The sequence below is a fragment of the Camelus bactrianus genome, chromosome 3 (genome assembly GCF_048773025.1).
Source record: "Camelus bactrianus isolate YW-2024 breed Bactrian camel chromosome 3, ASM4877302v1, whole genome shotgun sequence".
Taxonomy (NCBI): domain Eukaryota; kingdom Metazoa; phylum Chordata; class Mammalia; order Artiodactyla; family Camelidae; genus Camelus; species Camelus bactrianus.
In genome coordinates, this window is record NC_133541.1 from 91,946,751 (window position 1) to 91,964,983 (window position 18,233).

Here is an 18,233-nt window from a genome sequence, read left to right on the forward strand (position 1 = left end):
TGCCTTAGGAAACAGATCCCAAAAAATATTGCTATGATTTATGTCAGAGTGTTCTGCCTACATTTTCTTCTAGGAGTTTTATCTTTTCCAGTCTTTGATTTAGGTCTTTAATCTGTTTTAAGTTTGGTTTGTATATGGTGTGGGGAAGTGTTCTAATATCTTTGTTTTACATATAACTGTCCAATTTCCCCAATAATACTTATTGAAGAGACTGTCTTTTCTCCATTGTATATTCTTGCCTCCTTTGTTGTAGATTATTTCACCATAGGTGCATGGGTTTATTTCTGGTCTCTGTATCATTTTATTGATCTACATGTCTGCTTTTGTGCCAATACCACAATGTTTTAATTACTATAGCTTTGTAGTATAGTCTGAAGTCAAGGAGCATGATACCTCCAGCTTTGTTCTTTTCTCTCAAGATTGCTTTGGCAATTTGGGGTCTTTCGTGGAAAGTCTACAATCTTTGTAATATCTATTCTGCCCATCATTAGCAGTGCCTGAACATAGCAGGCACTCTGTATTGATTGTAGGATCATTTTATAACTGGGCTGCTTTCTTTGAGTTGCCAGTTGAAGCCCACTAGAATCTGTTCCTCTTCAGTTTATTTCTGCAAGCAGGGTACTCTTTTTGTAATGAGCTTATTATTTTGTTTATAATGTGTTGGCCTTGTTCTTAGGATATTGGGTAAAATCTGGGAATGTAAACAAAATTTTAGCAATTATTTAATATAATCCTTGGAAAATAATCAAGACCAGAAGTCAGCGTGTGCTGAGCAGAACAGATTGGCTTCTTTTTAAAAAAAAAAAAAAAGACCATCTGTATTAATTCATAACATTAATGCCTAAAAATGATGGGCAGCACCCAAGCAGAAAAAAGCTGAGTGGGTCTGAGGTACTTCACTTACTGTGTTGTCTTGGTCAGTCTTTTTGAGTCTCCAAGCCCCTTTTTATGAACTGAAGTTTATGTATCCCTCAGGCAGAGTGTGAGGATTAGTAATTTCTCAGAACAGCACTTTGCACCCAACCTGTACCCTTTTCCTCCCTTTTTAAATATTTGCCTCAAAGATGTACCAGGGGAATTAGTGGAAACAATTCCAGGTTATTGCTTAAACTAGAAATTCTCACTACTTATACATCTTTCCTCAAGAGTAAGTCCTAAAGACGTTCTACGTGGAACATAATCTTTCTCTTAGGAATACTCACAGACTGATTACACGTTACAGGAACACAACGGAAAATTGTATTTCTCACCCAAGCCCAGGATAATGCACACGTAATTTGTTAGCATTAGTCATCGCCATTGGAGGTTCATGGAATTTTGATGATGATGGTCCCATTTCAAAAGCCAGCAGAAATGGCGTTTAGAGTAGACTGCTGAATTTTGGCTTATGTGCTATATGAAAGAGAATTTTGATTTCAAAAATAACAAGTTATTGATAGTTGCAAAATGGTTCATTACATTTTTTAAAACATGAATTCTCTGTAGAAATGTTAATACACTGGGTTCTGGATATGACAGATCTGAGAACCAGTTACTAGCATATTTTATTCAAAGATAAGAAATCCAAATCACAATAAAATTTATTTCACATCATCTGATCTAATAAGACATTTTCTCATAATGCTTTATCTTTGGTATTGAATGCTGTGAAAGGAATCTTTTCTACCGTTATGAGAGATTATCTGAGTAAATTTCACTGATGCTGATCCCAAATTAAAGAATCTGACCAAATTCCCTGTCTGATGTTTTTAAGTGACTATTTCTCTGTTTAGCATATTGTGTCTTATCCCCAAATATCATGGGTGGTTGATTAGGGGTGGAGCAGGGATGAGAAGGCATGCTGATATGTTTTTGGCTGTGCTTATAAAAAGCCTTCAACAATCTTGATAAAGTCTAGTTTCCCAGTTAGAGAAATGGAGTGTATTTAATTACTGGCACATTCTTGGGTGAAAGGAATTCTCCTGAGAGCCTAGAGAGCAGTTTTTTAAGACTTTATGTTTTAGAGAAGTTCTGGGGTCACTGCAAAATGGAGAGGAAGCCACAGAGACTTCTTATTTACCTTCTGCCCCACACAAAGCACAGACTCCTCCATTACCAACATCCCCCACCAGAGTGGCACGTTGGTACGTTGACAAACCTACATTGACACATCATAATCAGTCAAAGTCCATAGTTTACTTTCTGGTTCACTCTTGGTGTTGTATATGCTGTGGGTTTGGACAGATGTATAATATATATCATTATAATACCTCAGAATGTCTTCACTGCCCTGAAAAGTCTCTGTGTTCTACCTATTCATTTCCCTCCACCAAACCCTAGCAACCACTAATCTTTGAGGACCTTTTCTTTAAATAGCAATTGTTAGTCATAGAAGAAAACAGAAATGACAACTGTAGGAGCTTCAGTTATTTTCAATGTTGCAAATTCCCATTGTATACAGTGTAGAAACAGAGCTTGCCCTAGACCTGGAGATTTGTCTCTCTCTTTCCTTTGTAATAAGTGATTACCATGGTCAGAAGCACTGTTTGATCTCATTTTGATTATTTTATTTTATATTTGAGGATTGCACATTTGATCACCAGAAAAGCTCATTCATTTCTCAATTCTTCATATTCCTACATAGGTACTTACACGAGAACAGGGGAAGCACTGGGTTGGCAAGGCATCTTTTTTCACTAGATCCTGTTCTATTGTTTTTAAAATGTGTCTCTGCCACGTTAGTATTTTTTGGAAATGTATGCATAGGAAAATACACTCTATCTTTCTCTTTTCTCAAAACTCATTTCTACTGCCCTGAGGCTAACAATTATGTGTTATAAGCAGGTATTACTACTTAGCCATAAATATAACAAGAAAATATTAAAAACCAATTTGAATCATCACATGTGGTAACATCTGATTTATTTGGCATTATTAAGAAATTAGATGATAAGTATAAATGAATGTTTTAGATAATAAAGTGCAATTTCCTTATGTGCTTCTCCATTTTAGCAGGTTTTCTCCAATGTATCTTTCTAAAATACAATTATATTTGTATGAATTCTTAAAATATATTTCTAATTTTTATGATGGTTCAAAATCATTATCATAAAATATTTATTGGGTTCTTTTGTTTGTTTATTTTTATCTGTATTGAAATACCTCGGGGGCCTTTAAGGAGTGTTCATTTTGGGGAGCATTTTTATAAATAGATTTATGCTGGTTTTTGTTTTCTTTTTTCTTTTTAAGTTGGAGATTATATTCCACTGTTTTCCTCTCTCTAAATATGAAATGTACATTTTTTTTCAATCAGATAGCCCTACTGCCTACCCCTCATATTTACCTCTTTTCCTTTTAATCTAACCCACAAAAAAAACCAGTCATGTTAAACTAATTAATGTAATTTAGGCACAACTGAAGTTTACTACAGTCTGAGGATTTTTTTTTTTTTTTTTTTTTTTTTTTTTTTTAGTCTCCTCAACGTGATTTATGTTAGCTCCATGTGATAGCCTTCAAGGGGCTCGTTCTCCACTTACTTCTGGGTTTATGATTATCTTGAAGATATCTGAAACTGCTGAAAACTTAATCTCTTCAGCAGTGGAAAATTTTTTCTAATTAAAAAACTTTTTTTATTTAAGTGTAGCTGATTTATGATGTTAGTTTCAATGTACAGCAAAGCAATTCAGATATGTATGTGTGAGTTTGGACAAATGTATAAATATACATATACACACACATATATATTTTGTCTTTTCAGATTCTTTTCCGTTATATACTATTAGAAGAAATCGAATATAGTTCCCTGTGCTATACAGTAGGTCCTTGTTGTTTATATATTTTGTATATAATTATGTGTATCTGTTAATCCCAAACTCCTAATTTATCCCTCCCCACCCTTTCCCCTTTGGTAACCATAATTTGTTTTCTATGTCCAGAACAGGGAAATTTTTATATCAGACTTTTAAGTAGGAGAGTGTAATTAATACATGTTGTAAATCAAATAGTGATAAGTTATATGTTGATATGGAAAGCAGCGTTGAAAACATCATAGACAAGATAAAATGAGTTAGTTCAGTGTCAGAAATTTGTCTATAATTAGGATGATTTTTAAATCAGAGCATTTTCTGTCTTAGATGATGTGGAGTTATTTTATTCAACAACAGAAAAAACTCATTGTTAATAGTTAATTAAACATTGAGTGACCAAAAGAAATAGTGCTGCCTTCAAATGAGTATTAAACTTTTGCTTATCAATAATTTCAATTTTCAAATGGTACAAAATGTATTCAGTTGTATAACCTTGACTTAAGTTTCCAGCATCTGATGTGTGTGTAATAGTGGAGATACAAGTACTGCTTGAAAGATAGAGCCGACCTGATTTTAGAGGAATAGGCATTGCCTCACTTGACTGTGCCTGTTTGAACTCTTCTCATCTATTTAGAAAACCGGCTTCCTATTATGTATTTGTATGTGTATGATTGCATACATTTCTCCCTGTGTGGGTATGTGTAGGCAGATGGGCAAAGGAAATGCAGAGCTCTGTAAATTGGCTTCCGTGAAGTCCTGATGATAAGGGAAGTGGAAGCTTATTATTGTCAGCATGTGTCCCGATAACAACTGTGTGCTGATAAGGTGGTTCATCCAGGTTATACGCTTCAGTGTGAAAATGCAGTTGTAACTGGCTTATTGAACTAGCTGAACACACCTTTGTTCTTTCATGCCACCATCTTTCCTTCATGCTCCTGACTAAAGTCCCTCCCAGTTCCCATGGCTTTTGCATTTACTCCAGGTACTAAGAAGTGGTTTTATTTTTCAAGCAATATAATGTCCACTCCAGCCTAATATCAAAACTTCCATCTATTCCTAGCTTGAAAGTTCCTGTCTTCCCCTGCTCAGACCTGCCTTAGCTTCTTCACTATGTGCCCTGCCTCTTGCACTCAACAGATGCCTCTGCTTTGGAGAGCTGGGTGAAGAGGAGAGAAGGGGAGGTAAGGGGGCAGAAAAGGCTGGTATGGCATTGGTGCCTTCAGAGAGAGCTAGACATCCAAGTGCAGATGGCTTTCTGGTGAGGTGTTTTTATGGGTTCCTCCAAGAGTTTTTCACTTGGGTCTCCTGATTCCCTGGCATGCTGAAGCCCCCGCCCCTTGGCTCCCCCAGTGCCTTCCTGTCAGTGCTTCCTTTCTGGTCACTTTCCCTGCCTGCATGTCCACTGGGATGGACTCACTTTCAGGGAAATGCAGTGTTGACTCCCTTCCTCAAGGTCCACGTCTGATCTCTCTCCACTCACCACTGCTACTCTCTCCTCGCTCTGCCAGCTCTAGGAGGTCTACTGAGCATTTAAACGTTTCGTCTGTGAGCTTGCACCAATCCCTGCGTTCTCCAAACTCTGGAGAATCTCACGTTGCAGTACCCACCCCCTTCCCTCCCCAGCAGTTATATTCAGTGCCCGTGGGTCTTAATGCACGTAACTGATTTGCTCAGGAGACACAGATGACACGGAGTTGTTTGCATGTAAGAGTGCCGTGCTTGTGCTCCTAGCACCAGTAGGAGAGAAGGAGGCAATTAATGAATGAGACGTGCCCCATCTCAGTTGGTACTTCCCAACACGAGGACTTTATAAATCCTTTTTGAGGATAAAGGGAGACTTGCTTGGCTTTTGCCTATGGAATAAGTGACTGAATATACTGTGTGAAGCATGTCAGCATCGCCTGCTAGGAGCTCTCTGACACCTGGGTGCTTTCTTCTCTTTCAGATCTGTTTTGTTTTTTTTTTTTTTTTTCTTTCCATTTGGGATGTTCTGTTTATGAAGTATTTTTATAATTCCTGTTTACCAGAAATGAATTTGGACCATTGCCAAAAGCACCAGGTCCTCTGTTTCTGAACTTTTTTTTTTTAATTCTTTGCCTTTGTTCTGTTTAATTATGTAGGCTTTTGCTTTCCTCTTATCAGGACCATGATTCAGTCCTTTCAGTGTGTAATTATCCCAAGTGTCCTCGATTTGCTAAAGTGAGAATCTGTATATTTTTGTCAGAAGGCATAGTGTTGTTCAGCCTTGGAAATCTCTTGCAGCATTGTGTTTTCAGTTGTGCCTTTGTGATCCTGAATGTAAACACATGGATTTGAATTCCTACTTGGTAAAGAGAATTAATCTTGAAATAAAGTGACCAAAAAAAAAAAAAAAGAGGAAAATTCTAGGCATCCTTTGCCTTATCTGCAAAACAGCTGTGAATAGCTTTAATGTTGGATGGCAGGACTAGGCCACCTGATCTTTTGAAGATCCTACTATGATGGAGAACAAAAACATGAACTGCTGAAAGAAATTTTTTTCACTCCTTTAATTTTCGGGTTCTTTATCTGTAAGATTAAGGTAATTATACTTCATAAAGTTCATAGGAACAGTGTATGATATAACAGTGCCTGAAGTCAGAGACATGAAGTAAATGCTTATTTTCTCTAAGAAGACATTATTTTTAGTATGTATTTTTATTGAAGTATAGTCAGTTTACAATGTTGTGTCCATTTCTGGTGTACAGCACGACACTCCAGTCATAGATGAATATACCTATATTGATTTTCATATTCTTTTTCACCATAAGTTACTACAAGATAAATTACTACAAGATATAGTTTCCTGTGCTATACTGTATAAACTTGTTGTTTGTCTATTTTATGTATAGTAGTTAGTATCTGTAAATCTTAAACTCCCAATTTATCCCTTCCCACCTCCTTCCCCCCGGTAACCTTAAGTTTGTTTTCTATATCTGTGAGTCTATTTCTGTTTTGTAAATGAGTTTGTCTTTTTATTTTAGATTCCAGATGTGTGTGATACCATATGATATTTTTCTTTGTCTTTCTGGCTTACTTCACTTAGAATGACATTCTCCAGGGTCTATCCATGTTGCTGCAAATGGCATTATTTTATTATTTTTATGGCTGAGTAGTATTCCATTGTATAAATATACCACAGCTTCTTTATCCAGTCACCTGTCAATGGACATTTAGGTTGTTTCCATGTCTTGGCTATTATAAGCAGTGCTACTATGAAATTGGTAATAAAGCATTATTTTTAAATTTTAAAAAATTGTACTTTAAAAAAGAATTTTTTAATGGAGTTACTGGGGATTGAACCCAGGACCTCATGCATGCTAAGCATGCACTGTACCCTGAGTTGTACCCACCCCCTCGAAAACTGTGCTTTTTAAAACTGCACTTGAAGAAAGGATGCTTCAGGAAATTTTCCCAAAACACTAGTTTTACTTGTTGTTGCAAAGTTAATTGATATTTCTAGGTCCCCCATGCTTCATGAGGTTAACTAGCCCGGGCTGTAAAATGGATCCCTTTAATGGTGAAGACCCCTCCTCTGCTGACCCCTGCCCATGTCACGCCCCCGGCCATCGCACTTAGGAATTCCCAGAGAGGGAGTCTGCTCTCATTTCTTCTCACAAACCAACCCACTCGGTGACTGGGGCCTGTCATTTTCTTCCTCTCTTTTCCTGCTGCTCTGTGAGTCAGGCCTGTTTGCTGAGCCTCCCTCGGGCCCCTTCCCTACTGGACTTCACCGCCTTGGACCCTCAAGAAGGCAGAAGGGACCTATGACTGTTGAAACCCTCAAAACTCTGAATCCACCGTGGTCCTTGGCATAGGCTATGATATGATGATTTTCTCCTTCTCCTGCTACATTTTATCATGCTGTGGGGAAGAGGTTCGTTTGGGGAGAATTCTGTGTTACAAATGCCATAATATAGAAAGTACTGGCAGGCCTGCCCTACTGGTATGCCAGACTTGCATCCGTCAGCCAAAACCCACTGGGATTTTGGCACGGTCTTGAGCTGGACCTCTACTATTATGGTCTTTAGGTTTGTGCTTCTATACAAAATACTAGAACCCTCTCTCCTGTGAGGTATAGACTCCACAGAACTACTCACTTCTCTTTTCCCAAGATGGAGTGTTCTTTTGATTCCTCCAAGTACTAAAATTTAGACATTTTTAATGTGCCCAGGACACTTCCTGACCATCTCTCGCTTTGTATACTGGCCTTTGATAAGATGGGAACGTTATTCAGTTGAATTTAGGGTGTTTTCTTATGCCTGTTGTTGGAAGACCCTCGAGATACAAATATGAAAAAGGCATGGGTCCCTCTTCCAGGACCTTCTACCGCCTGTAAGAGTCAGCTGAAGAGAACAGTTTAGACATGTCAGTGTGTGTCACCTTGTCATTTTTGAATGATCTAGCCACACTGAGGTCCTTGGAATCATGGTTATTTTTCAAAAATATACATGTTTGATTGTAAATGTTAAATACTGCTACTCCCATGTAATTAGACTTCCTGATCACCTAAGAAGAAACACGGAACTAGTACTCCTAATAATAGCTATTATTATTGTTATTAATTCTTATTGGTACCAGGTGCCTCATTTGCTTTGACTTGCTTAATTATTACAGCAGCCTGGTCAGTTGTGTAGTACGCGGCTTATCTTACATAGAAGGACACTCACAAGAGATGCATGAGGTTGCGCAGAATCGCATGGCAGCTGGCCCAGGGCAACTGCTCTGTACTGTAAAGTCTTTGCTTTGAGAATTACCTCCTCGGCTTGATTATGCCTCAAGGAGACAGCCTCCTTTCAGGGGGTGGTTTTATTTTCATCCATGTGTATTTTCATAACCATAGGTAGTAACCACCAAGAAACATTCCTTGAGACCTTTTTATTTCGGCATAAGAAGAATCCACATGATAATAATCAGAAGTGGTTTTCATTTTTTCTGCTGACTACAAAGTCCTAAATATCTTATTGCTTTCTCTTAACACCCTGCCAATCACTTGTCTTCCATCCCATTTCGCCATTATCTACTGTTACCTGAAATAATAACAAAATACTATGATACGTGCAAAGAAGCACTAGTGCTCAGCCCACTCTCTGGAGGGGCTCAGTGGGGACAGATGTGGCGGTGCTTCCGGTGATCTTTGGCAAGTACACAACTGCTTTCCTAAAGCGAGGTCTTCCACCCCGAGGAGAAGTAAGAGAAACGCAGTTCATTCCTTTCCTGTAAAAAATGATACTAACCTGGGGACCACTTAGGAGAGTCCAAACGTAAGCATTCAAAGAAGGAAAAATGAACAATAACAAAAATCCGTGGTGTAATTTTTTGAGCTATTTAGATCCAGTTAAAGGCCAAATCTAAGCACTGATATACTTTAAAACAACAGCAGCTTATAGCTTTACAGATTAGGCTTTTTGACCACACTGACATTAGATGCATCATTATAATTATATGGTTAACATGCTCTATTCAATTCTAATTAATTCCAAATCATATAGTGGGATAACTGAAGCAAGAGCTTGCTTTGATGGAGGTCTGGGGAAAAGGGTTGTCTGTACCGAGTTAGCATGAGGAAATTTGAGGGGTTATGAAACTATCCCGTAGGGAACTGTGGAGGTGGACATACAGTTTCACACTTTTGTCAAAATCCAAAGAACTGTACAGCACAAAAAGTGGATTTTACTCTGTAATTAAAAAGAAGCAAATTAGGAGATGGGAGAAAGATGGAATGCAGACGAGGATGGTCCCCACATTGAAGGGTATGGGGAAGAAAGGAGCTGACCTGCATGACTTTGGAAAATTGTGCTCAGACTGAATGCTACAGGCTAACAACCAAGAGAACTGTGTCCAGGCACTTTTGTGTAGTTCATAAATTTGTTTCTCATTGGCGTATTAGTAAGGAACTCTGAAACTAATTTGTTTACATACTAGAGTTGCACAAATAAGTAAACATATCACAGAAGGCCAGGTTTCTCACTATCAGGGTAAGAAGTTACGAAAGAGAAAGAGGAAGAGAAATTGAGCTCTGTGGTACTGGATTGGAGGCAGAAGTATCAATCTGGATATGTTAAAAATATATATGTATACGTGTGTGTGTGTGTATGCACACACACACACACAGAGGACTAGATATAGAAATACAGAGGCTTGTGTATACATGAGTTGGTATTCATATGTCCTAGTTCTCTTCACTGAAGGGGTAGAATCAGTCATTTCCTCAATGGCAATGAGCATACTTTGTGCCCGTATCTTCCCTTCTAAATACTGATTCCAGGGTTGGAACAGGGAAAATTCAGCATAAGTACAGAGCATCTTGTGATGCCAGAAAGTGAAGTGTGTTAAAAATAAGAGGAGATGAGGCATGTTGAAAGTGGTCCAGGAACCAAGCAGAAAGAACTTGAGTGGCAATGATAGTATTGGATTATAATCCAAGGAAAAGAAAAAATGTGTATGAGCCTGTGCTGATATAAATAAATAAATAATTGACTAAATAATAATGGGGTTAGACAGCAATTCTTCCTTGCAGTTATAAATGTGGAAGGAAGGACTACATTAAAAATGCAGAATTATAAATAGAAAAATCACTATTTGAATGCCACAGTGATAATTGCTGCAGGCAAGATCCATCAATAGATGCTAAAATTAGTGGGCAAAGGTTTACACGAAAACAGATTTGCATAGACTCAAAGTATGCCCTGCAAAGTATTTAGTAATTATGAATGGAAAGTAGCATTTTTACCGTGGACATTCTTGGCAGCCTCCGTCTTAGTCAAGGTCAACATCACCACCAGTGACATACGGCCATAATGAGCCCTCCTATAGGATGCAGAGAGGACACACTCGTGTGGTATCACTGCAGACAATGCGTAGTGTCAGCATTATCATGAGGAAGCATCAGACCAAGCCACGTTGAGGAACAATCCACAAAATAACTGGCCCCTACTCTTAAGAAGTCTGAAAGTGATGGAAGACTAGGGAGGTTGAGGAACTGCTACAGATGTGAGATGACTTGAGCAAACTTGACAATTAAGTGCAGTATAGGATCCTGAATTGGATCTGGAAACAGGAACGCTACTTTACTGGGAAAACTGAAGAAATCTATAGTTCTGTTCTGTTCTTCAGTTAATGAGGTTGTATCAATGCTCTTGGTTTTTCTAAATCTTATTTGGTTATGTAAGACATCAGCAGAGGAGAAGCTGCGTGAAGGGTATATGGGAATTCTCTGTACTATTTTTGCAACTCTTCTGTGAGTTTAGAGTTAGCTAAAAATAAAGTTTTAAAAATTGGCTTTGATTTTTTCCTACCAACTCTTTTTTTCCCCGTAATATGGAATAGCATTATTTGGCAAGCATTATTTTTAAGTATCTTTTTAAATGAGCGACCACCACCAATAGTTGGAATGAGGGGTGTCATCTTTCATTTGTAGCAACTTCAGCATCTTCATCCCAAGTACAGAGCCAGTGACTTCCAAATGCTCTTGATGCGGAGAGGTACCTGGAAGAGTGCTAAGACCCTGACTTATCCACAAGTCATTCTTTTCTCCTTACGGTGCTAACATTTTATTGCCTTTCCTCCTTCTCCTGTTAATAATTTGTGATCTATAATGTTTTGATATTTAAATACAGTATTTCAGTGTACTTCTTTCAAGGGCCAATTTGGTTTTTTACTCCCCTTTTGGGCGTGCGTGCGTGCGTGCATGCGCTTGCGTGCACACACACATGCACATAAAGTCAAGAAGTTTTATTTGATAGCTTTGTTGCTTAGCTATAAATTTGCTAAGGAATATGGAATTGTTGGTTGTCCAAGGAGCCCTAAGCGGCTAAATAGTGTGTAAATTATAGGACAGCAGGCACTGCATTCTCCTCTGCTTGTGCCGTGGCCCCTTCAGAGCCCTTAGGTCGCCGGCTGTACTGTCACTTTCTCTGAGCGGTCCCTCTTATAACGCCGGCACCGGCTGTTAGGTCTGACCAGAGCAGCCAGTCAGCCGGGAGGGCCAGATGAGCCTTAAATAAAGATTCCCACCTCCCTCCTCATCTCCTGCTGTGGGTGGCTCAGGGAGGAGCAGCCCAAAGACTGGCTGCCATGGCTCATTTCTCTCCTCTTAGCAAGTCTCCTACGAGCCTCTGGGAGAGACTAGGTGTCTCCTGCTACCTGTGAGAGTGACTGAGCTGAGAAAGTGCTTCTGCAGGTTTTCACCACCTGCCCGGGCTGCCTCATGGCTTCTCATCTGTGTTTGGGTTTTCAAAACACTGGCCCAGCTCTTTAGCTTCGTTCAGTTTGTATCTCAAATTCATTTCGTGTAACTGTGTGTTGAAATGCCTGCACTATTTTTTAATTAGATGTTTTATTTTGAGCTAATTGTAGATGCACATGAAGTTGTAGGAAATAACACAGAGCGATCCTGTGTACCCATTACTCAGTTTTCCCTCAGTGGAAATATCTTGCAAAAGTATAATACAGGATCACGATCAGGATGTCTTAGTCCATTTGGGCTGCTGTAAGAAAAAAAAAATTACCACCCACTGGGTGGCTTAAGTAACAGTTATCTCTTATAGTTGTGGAGGCTGCGAAGACTGAGCTCAAGGCACTGGCAGATTTGGTGTCTGTTGAGGACTTATTTCCTGGTCCGTAGGCGGCTGTCTTCTTACCGTGTCCTCATGTGGAGGAAGGGGCAAGGGGGCCCTCTGCGGTCTTTTTATAAGGGCATTAATCTCATTCATGAGGACTCCATCCTCATGACCTCATCTATTCCCAGAGGACCTGCCCCCAGTACCATCACACTGGGGATCAGGTTTCAACATATGAACTGGGGAGATGAGGACACAAACACTCATTTCATAGCACAGGATATTGACACAAGATACAGAGCATTTCCATCCCCTGCAGGATCCCTCATGTTGTCCTTTCATAGCCACACCAACTTCCCTCTGCCCTGTCCCCTCCTTAATCCCTGGCAACCATCAATCAGTTCTTTATTTCTGTAAGCACGTTAAACAAAAGAATTCATAAAGAATAATTAATTTGCCTACTTCCCAATGTAAGGCAGTCTTTCTCCTATAACTTGGAGGGTAGATACTAGCTTGTTTATAGACTCTCTGCAGAACCTTCTAATCTGTCAGGTTGGGTGTTTGTAAGAGCTGGTGCCCTCATGGTTTGGTGGTAAATTCACGGGGCTCAGCATCGGATGCCCCAGGCTCAAAGGATCGCTCCACCCTTTCCTAGCTGTGTGACCTCAGGCAAACTGGGATACTTCTCCAAAACAGAGTTTTCTCACCCAGGGGGAAAAAAGAGAGCAATAATGATATTCACCTTAAAGTACGGGGGACCGAACTATATGAGATGATTTAAGCAAATTACTCAGTATAGCAATTGGTACATACTAATCCTTCTGATCCTTCTGGAACTATTACCTGGTGGAGGTGGCTCTGACAGAGTTCAGAAAGTGAAAAAAAGGCAGGTGGCATCTAAAAACCTAATTTCTAACTCTATTTTCTCAGGCCCAGGAGGAAAAAAAAGTCAAATTTATACAGTTATTCACTGAAAGGAATCACTGAGATATTTAAAAAGTATGAAATTAGAATTACAGTTAGAAAGGATCCTTGATCAATATTTTAACTTTGAATAATAGTGAGTGGTAATATTTGCTTTTTATTTTCTACCATCGGAACCTATCCATTATTGTCTCTGAAATTTTTTAACTCTTTTAGAATTTCCCCTTAAAGTATGCCTTTATTTTACAGCGTGGGCTTGGCTTGGCAGCACAACCCTAAATGTGCACCTAGACAGACTTAAGTTCATTCTCTCCTAAGCATGCAGGGTTCAAGCACAGCTGAGCAGAGCAGTGTCTGTAACTGATACAACAGATTGGTAAATCAGCACATTTACTTCCCCCCTAGTGAGTCATGCAGCTGTATACATCTAAAATAAACCTTGATTCTACCTCCCACAAGCCAGTTTGAAGACTATCTGCTAATGTTTGTTTGGCAGTTGGTAAAAATGAAATAATTATATTGAATTTGTTTTTCTTACTGGCCGTTCCAGTGCGCCTTTCCAAACAGGTCTCTTTGAGAAAATATTTGCAAGGCGGTTCTTCCTATTTCTCCACACCTCGTTTGACATGCTGGTAGCAATATGGAAGCAAGTAGATGTGTTTGCCGTTAGTAACACTTTCTTTAACTAAAACTGGACCACATTTTACCACAGATGCCAAGGATGTACAGGCTGTGTAAAGTCTTAGCTCTCAAGAATTGCATGGTTTAACAGTGACAGTGAAATAAGGATATCCCCTGCTTTTAGAAGTGAATGAACCCGTTGGCTCACACATGAACCTGTAAGAATGATTTATTTTGAATATAATTGATTCTCTCTCTATGCATGTAATTGCCTATTAAAGTGATGTGAAGTTTTCCATCTTTTCATTTCTCTTCTACCTGTGTGAGGAGACATCTGTTATGAGTTGCATTTGTGAGCCTAAAATTGGGTCGGAGGCAAATGACAGAACATTTCTGAAGGATCGTCCTTGCCCAGAATTCTCAGGTGAAAATGATAAGCTAATCTGTGGCACGTAAGAACAGTATCAGTGTCTTGATGCCAGAGTCTGCCGAGCTTTCAGAGCTGGCTAGTGAATATAACAATATTCACATTATATCAGGCTCAGTCATAGACCCTGCCCAGACCGCTGATGAGTCCTTGGACTCCTTAGCCGTCTGCCATTTATTCTTCACTTAATTTGAAATGTGATCACAAGGAATAGAGAAAGTTTTGCAGGAGAAACTTAGACAATACATACTGTATTTGGGAAAATATCAAGGATTGGTGGGGGAACGTTTGTATGAGCACAGAGAGGAGCGATAGGAATATTTCACAGGAGGACAGAGGTGAAAAAGAGGCTTTCAATGTACTCTTTTAATGTAATTTGAGGATGTAGATTTATAATCCATTGATATGTTTTATGCTTATATATTCCTACTTATCAGAGTACCTAATTGTCAGTTGATGGTTGACTTTTCTCTAGATTCCACCTAGAGCTTGAACTGAAGAGTCAAATTTAGTTCCCCTAGTGATAGTAATTAAAGTAGCTACTATTGAGTGCTTTGTATGCTCCAAGCACTGGGTTAAGTGCTTGGCATGAAGTGTATCATTTAATCCTCAAACTAACCTTATAAAGTGTGATATTTCATAGTAAATATTAGAGTAAAGTATACTGAGGATTAAAGAAGATGAGTGTTATCCAAGTTGTAAATATTTGGAGAATCTATACTTTGTAAACTTGTAATTACTATCTTAACACTTTTAAATAGACTTTAGAAAAGGTACAGTTGGTTAACTTCTTTATTTATAAAGAAACCTCAGCTGTACCAGTAATGAAAAATCCCATTTCAACGTTGCCTTGAAATACACATTTTTCTCTTGTCTGGTCTAAATTTTTCCAGCTGAGTTGCCCCAAAAGTGTGAACCATCTCTTTGAGTCCAAATATAGTAAACAATCCCTAAAGTGTTCTTTAATTGAAAACTAAGACTGCTGGCGATTATCTGACAGCTGGAGTATCTGAAAAGCTGGCGTTCAGTGGACTATTTCTTTATACTCCCATATTCCCACTAGTGATCACACTGCTGCAAAATCTTGAAAAACCCACCCAAGATGTTGTTCTGTTTTTCGTCTGTCAGTTTAACATTGTCAAAGAGTAATTCCAGCCAGATTAATGAGCCATAAATACCATCTCTTACTTTATCATTTTCCCCATAGGATAATATAGTATATATTACTCACCATTACCATCGATTCAGCAATTATTACAAGCTTCTGAGAAACACTACACAGCACAAAAGTTTTTCTTGGGAAAAAAAAATCACCAAAAAGACAGGGCCATGTCAATCAAGTCTACAGGATATTTTTCAAATTATATCATTCTTGAAGGAGAACACTGGTTAAGTACCTCAAGTAAGATAGCTCGTGTAAGCTGTTGTATTTAGAAATTCACGTATAGGTACATAGTTCTGTTGTTGTGTACTAAAAGGACTTTGGGAAATCACTTAATAGCAATTACTTTCAGTGCTTCGATTTAGGAAGTAATTTGGAATCTGCCATGGGTTGAAAATTAAGTCATATTAAGTCTGTGTCATTCTTCAATTTTTAATGAGCCTTCTCAAGATTCAGTTGCTCCCTCTGAGTTTATTTTAAAGGATCAGAAGATTCTCAAGCATTGTTTTACTTTTGCATTTTGTAGCTTGTAATGGATATTGAAAAAAAAAAAGACTGTACTAAGAAAAACAGCATTTTTTATGGTCTTATTACATTGAAGTGCTTCATTATTACATTGAAGATGTCATTTATATTTTTTTCCACTAAGACGTTGGTCAAAGGGTACAAACTTCCAGTTATAATGTGAATAAGTCCTGGGGATCTGCTTTAGAGCATGGTGACTATAGCTAACAATACTGTATTATACACTTGAAATTTACTAAGAGCATTGATCTTAAAGGTTCTCACACCACAGGTGCATGCACATGCACACACACATACATACACACACACAAAGGTAATTATGTGAGGTGATGGAGGTATTAACTACCCCTATGGTGGCAGTCATTTCACAGTGTATGGGTCTATCAAATCATCACATTGCACAGCTTAAACTCTCACAGTGGTATATGTCAGTTATATCTCAATAAAGCTAGAAACAAAAAACACACATACACACACACAAAGGACTGAGCTCCGTATTTGTCACAAGTTTGAATTCCAATATATTTTCCTTGTATCTTATCAGTATGTTGACTTTATCATCAATCATGAATACTGTTGTAATTAAACAACAGTAAGATGTTTGCTTTTAATAAATCAGTGTAATTTAAAGTCTTTTTATAAGGCAGTGTAATTCAAAAACCTTACTGGGCGTTAACTATTGAGAAAGATTTTCTTTTTGTTTTTTACCCACTTTCTTCCTGCAAACAAAAATTCAACCTAGTGAGCAATATTATTTCCAGTCCTCTCATCACTAACCAGGCTTGCTTGGTCCAGAACAGGAGCAAGATGATTTCACTTGGAGATGGAGCTATTTATGTTACTGGCATTTAAGCCCATATCTGGTATTTTATATGCTCGATGTAAGAATGTAATTCATAGGATGAGTTAATGTTAGTGAACACGATTCTTGAATCTAAAAGCAAAGCAAAAGTTACGAACATGGTTTTGTTAGAATTTAAGCTTCTTTCTACATATTGGCCTGGTTATGGAAAAGGAATATGGGAACTGTGTGTCAGAAATCTTCTGGCCTGTGTTATTTCAGAACTTTATTTTCTCCTTTTTAAGGACCTTTTTACCTACATGTGTTCCTAGCAGCGTGTTCCCTGAGAACAGTATATGTGATGGTGGTAGCAGAGTCTTCCAGTTGAAGATGAAAGTATTTACCAAGTAACTCAAAGGGCAACAAAAGGGTTATTTATTTGCCTGACAAAAAATGGATCGCATGCCCTCCAAGAAAAATAGGACTGCCTAGCCTCCTTCTGCCTAGATGCAACTATGGGTGTAGCCAGATGAACATATGGCAGAGACTAATTAAGACACTCCTACCGGGAACAAGCCGTGCACTTTCAGAGCCATCTCTAGAATGTTGAAAATGTCTAGCGGCAGCACACTCTGTGGTCTTGTTTAGCCTTCTGGCCACATTTGCAAGTTGTGTGACAAACCTCCCTATTCAGGAGATTGGTTGTTCACAGTCCAGAAGTGAAGGGATCTGTGGAATTCTGAGAATGTGATGAAGATTATATTAAAATTACTCCAGTGAGCTTGGTGCCTCTATGGTATTGTACCGCACTGAGAGCAGGAAGTCAGGTCAATGGATGAAGGCCAAGTATGTCTTACAAGGCTTGCTGAAATGTTCCCTTTATGAGCTGCGGTTTCATTATTATTATCCTTGTCTTCTCTTTATATTTTGGTCCATTCAGCTTCCACCTTTTTGCTAAGCATACCTGAGACTTAGGAAATTAGGTAGCTTTGTGTTATCAGGTATGTTGAGAGAGGAAAATCTCACTGCTGGAAGGAAAAAAAGATATATGTAGATCTATATGTGTGTGATTTTTTTTTACAGAAAATGAAATATTTTTCTGTGTGAACAATTTTGAAAGTATATAAACATTTATGGCTACAAATAGAGAATTCTTAATATTGTGCATCAGTTTACAGAGGGCATTAGCTTCTAATATCTAGGCCAAGCTTACTTTTTTGTATCTGCATTTCACTCTCTTTATAAAATACCATCCTAATTCTGGCTATCCTTTGCTTTATACCAGCTGTAGTGCACATTTCTTGAGCTGGTGAAGACACATTGTTTGCTGTGTGATAATTCATTAATAATGGAGTTGCTGGAGTCTCTTGTATCCTCAAAGTGTCTCATATTTTAAAAACAGCAGCTTGTTCTAGGCAGAGAGTAAATA

At 38.4% G+C, this 18,233-nt stretch overlaps 1 protein-coding gene across 1 annotated transcript in view; it reads left to right on the top strand.

Moving 5' to 3' along the window:
* The window catches only part of CHSY3 (chondroitin sulfate synthase 3), a 236,473-nt gene that overhangs the window by 145,419 nt on the left and 72,821 nt on the right, over positions 1-18,233 (top strand). The window lies entirely within an intron of this gene.